The following is a 4,570-nucleotide window of genomic DNA, read 5'->3' as shown; positions in this document are numbered from 1 at the left end:
CATTTTCCCCCCAACCCACTCATTTATTAACACCCTGTATTAGTATTCTATCTTTGTTATCATTTAGGAAAAAACATTTATATGTGTCCTGTTAACCACAGTCCATCTGCCCCCATTGGATTCCCTGTGTTCTTCAGTCCGATGCTTTGTACAGTCCTTTCCAAGTGTACACTCAGGGGCTCTCATTTTCATCACAGAGGTGTGCTGTCATCACCACAGTTAATTTTAGAATGTTTTCATTACTCTGAAAGGAAGAATTCCATATCTCCTTATCACCCCACTCTTGCTGCCCCTTAGTGTGGCACTTTGAGAGTATTTTATGAATCCCAAAAAGAGAAAGATTATGTTTGTAAATGAATCTCTTCCTCTGGCTGTGATACCTTTTGATTGCATTAAGTTCAGCTGAGGTGTCTTGAATTGGATTACCTGGGAAGTTTAGGGCTTTGATTTGACTCTGTCAGTGGCTGACTTGGGTCGAGGCCCGCCCCCTTGCTGGGTCTGGTATATAAAGGGACACTCCCCGAGACACCCAGGAAGAGCGTGCTGTCATTTTTATCCAGCCATGTGACAGAAGGCAGAAGGCTCAAACAGCTGGAGCCCGGGGAGAGAGGAACCATTTTGCCTGATAGCTTTCAACTGAGATTGGGAAGAGAGCAGGACAGTTGAGACTGCTGTCGCAGGCCTGGAAGGAAATGAGCCTGTGCCAGGAGGGGAGTACTGCACTAAGCACTTAAGCATGAAGCCCGCAGAGCCTGAAGGGGAAGAGGCAGCCAGAGGAAGGCAGAGGCCAGCCAGAGCTGGCAGCCATCCTGTTTCACCCGTTGGCAACTGACTTTGTTGGGAAAGCAGCCTTGCTTTGGACTCTTTACAGCCCTGTAACTGTAAGCTTTTACCCCAATAAAAGCCAATAGATTTCTCATACTTTGCATCAGCAACGTTTTGGCTAATATACTAGCATTGAAATAATTTCTTGCCATTGCTGCAAAATGTTATAATACTACTGTTAACTATCATCCATAAATTACATTAGTTGTAATTTTCCCAGGTATTACCATATTCTCAGCATTTTGTAAAAGAAGAGCCTTCTTCTATTTATACTATTAACCACGATTTTCATCCACCACCAAAATCACTGTATTACACATTCCTGAGATTATTCTCCAGTTTCCTTTCAATTAACATTTCCTTCCACAGACTATTCTTTTTAAACCACAATCACGTGTATAAATCAGCAGTTAGTTATACCCACTATAATGTGTCACCATCAACTATATTCATTTCCACTCTTTTATAATTAATATTATTAATGCTACAAACATTAGGCATCAACTCCCATGATGTTTACTATGCATAAAGTATACACACACTTTTACACAAATGATAGCATACCAAACACACCATTCTGTGCCTTGCTTTCTTTTTTGAACTTAACACTAAACCACAAAGTTTAATATTAGTACCTAAAAATCTTTCTCATTCTTTTTCATTCTTGTATAGATATAACATTTCTTTAACCAGTTCTATTAGCCATTTAGGATGTTTACAATCTTATGCTATTTTGAACAGGGCTGCAGTGAATAACCTTATACATATGATTTTTTTTGCACATGTCTATCTGCACATCGAGGGGACAAATTCCTGAATGAAATTGTTTAGTCAGTGGAGATGTACATTTGTAATTTGGTTTATATTGCCAAATTACTCTGTAGGACAAATACTCTTAACAGTGATTTCTTTTTTTTTTTTTTAAAGATTTATTTATTATTTCTCTCCCTTCCCACCCCCAACCCCCTCCCCCCCACCGTTGTCTGCTCTCTGTGTCCATTTGCTGCGTGTTCTTCTTTGTCTGCTCCTGTTGTTGTCAGCGGCACGGGAATCTGTGTTTCTTTTTGTTGCGTTATCTTGTGTGTCAGCTCTCCGTGTGGGTGGTGCCATTCCTGGGCAGGCTGCACTTTCTTTCGCGCTGGGCGGCTCTCCTTACAGGGCACACACCTTGTGCATGGGGCTCCCCTGCGCGGGGACACCCCTGCGTGGCAGGGCACTCCTTGCGTGCATCAGCACTGCCCATGGGCCAGCTCCACACGGGTCAAGGAGGCCCGGGGTTTGAACCACAGACCTCCCATGTGGTAGGCGGACGCCCTAACCACTGGGCCAAGTCCACTTCCCTTAACAGTGATTTCTAAAAGTGATTATTTCTTCAAACCTAGACTAACACTGTATGTTATTAAGACTTCTTTATTTTTGCCAATAAGTGAAAAATGGTATCTATGGTGTTAATTTGTATTTTTTATTATACACGAGATTGGGCATTTTGTCATATGTAAAAACACCTTATTTCCATTTCTGTGACCCTATTGTGCATATCCTTTGCTTCTTTTTCTTTTTTTAATTTGATTTCTAGAAGCTCATTATAATTTAGAAAAGACAATCTATTTACATTCTAAGTACTAGCAAAAACCTTGGCATATAGCAGTTAGCCTCCAAGATGTGTACTGAATTAATTTCTTAGAGTAATTTCTGTAGGGTTGGTTGTGCTCAAATATTAACGTGTGCCAAGTGGTTGTTTTTCCTACAAAGTGAATGATGTGGCGCCTTCTAGGAAAACCGAAAACGAGCCAACAAACAAATCCATCCTTCCTAGGTGCTTCACAAAATACCTGTTTCCTGTGCCAAGAGAGAGCCATGCCTCTGAGTCTGTGTAGCAGCAAAGGTCTGCGGCTCCCTGAGGCTCGGGGAGGGCTGGTGCCGGCCTCTTCCCCCAGCAGCCGAGGCCCTGGGCGGGCTAGTGGGGCTTCTCCAGCTTTGGTCCAAGCAGACCCACTCCCACCGGGGGGAAGCTCCAGGCCCTGTAGCAGAAGTGAAGAACCTTTTCTTCAAAAGGGTCAGGTAATAAACCATTTAGGCTCACAGGTCGTTAGGTCTCTGTCAGAACGACTCAACTATCACTGTGCCTCAAAAGCAGCAGCCGGAGACGTTACGTAAACACACGGGTGTGGATGTGTTCCAAGGAAACTTTATTGATGGACACTGAAAATCAAAATTCATGGAACTTTAAGGCCATGAAATAAGCGTTTCCTTTTGATTTTTTTTCAGCCATTAAAAAATGTAAAAACCATGCTTACCTCACGGGCCGTACAAAAACAAGGTGGGGGCCAGTGGTTTGCCAACATTCTCTAGGAGCGAATGTGAGTCCAGCCCTTCCCAACGCAGAAAGAGCCCGAATTTCCACGTGGAAAGGTGACGAACCCGTGCAGTTCTCAAAGTCGAGGTTAGGTGGGTCGTAATTGTTTCATAGTGAGAATAAGAAAAACATGCTATTTTATTGAAAATTGGAAATAAACTTTGAGGCGTGCTCTGCAGCCATCGATGTGGAGAAATATTTTTGAGCTGTTCCTTAGACCCTGTTGCCTTCCTTCTTGAAGATGAACAAGTTCATTTTGCCAGGCCTTTCCCTGCCTTGATTTGGGGCGTGGAAAAACTGCCTTTAGTCACAAGAGCACCTTTGCCCCTTTCTGTTCCTCTCTGTGTTATTTTTGGAGATGAGTATAAGTTCCCAGGTACTTTTTGGCTCCTCCACAAATAGCATTGCTTTCTATAAAAAGCTCACTGCAGACCAACAGTAGAAGAACCGAGCTCAGCAAATGATTACAATCCATCACCTGCCTGAAATCTTGTGTGGCCCTTTAAAAAGAACGAATGAGAAGTCTAAGGGGAACACAGACAGATGGACACGTGGACTTCAGCTGCACTCAATATGTGCATGTGTGACTGGAGACTGGAAGTTAAAATGGCCATGCAAGCTTGGTGGGTGGACAAGCGTTCCAGTGCCAGAGTGCCCTGAATTCAAATCCTGGTCTCCTACACCTTCACTTGGTCATTTTGGGCACATAACTCACCTACTATGAACCTCAGTTTCCCATTCTTAATTTGCAGATTAAAACGAGAGCTTATGCAGGAGGACCTTAATAAGCTTAATAGAGGAGGGATTATTCGTATGGGAGAACATCTTTTCAAGTGTTGTTACAAAGTGGTTTTATATATATATATATATATATATTTTTTTTTTTAGGTATTAGGGGCTGGGGATTGAACCTGGGACCTCAAGTGTGAGAAGCCAGCACTCAACCACTAAGCCACATCGGCTTCCCTGAGTTGTTTTTTTGTTTTGTTTTGTTTTGTTTTGCTCGTTGTTTTTTTCAGGAGTCACTGGGAATCGAACCCAGGACCTCTCATGTGGAAGGCGGTTGCTGAACCGCTTGAGCCTCATCTGCTCCCTATAATAATTTTAAAGTTCTCATTTAGGAAGTCCCTTAATCTCCAGAGATTCAGTTTCCTCCTCTGTGAAATGGGACCAATAATCTACTCACAAGTTAGGTGAACACTAAATGTTTGCAAAATGCTCAGCCTAGTAGACAACAAGTGATCAGATTGTTGATTATCAACATTATTGTCAATAAGAAAAGATACATTTCATTATTCCCTGCTCCTCCTTCTCACAAATGCACGTGCTATTTGTTCCAGAATGTCCTTTATCTCTCTCCTGGTACCAGCAGCTCGCCACAAAAATGAT

Source organism: Dasypus novemcinctus, chromosome 4, assembly GCF_030445035.2.
Source record: "Dasypus novemcinctus isolate mDasNov1 chromosome 4, mDasNov1.1.hap2, whole genome shotgun sequence".
In the NCBI taxonomy this organism is placed as follows: Eukaryota; Metazoa; Chordata; class Mammalia; order Cingulata; family Dasypodidae; genus Dasypus; species Dasypus novemcinctus.
The sequence above is the reverse complement of the archived record's forward strand: the minus strand, read 5'-3'. Positions refer to the sequence as shown.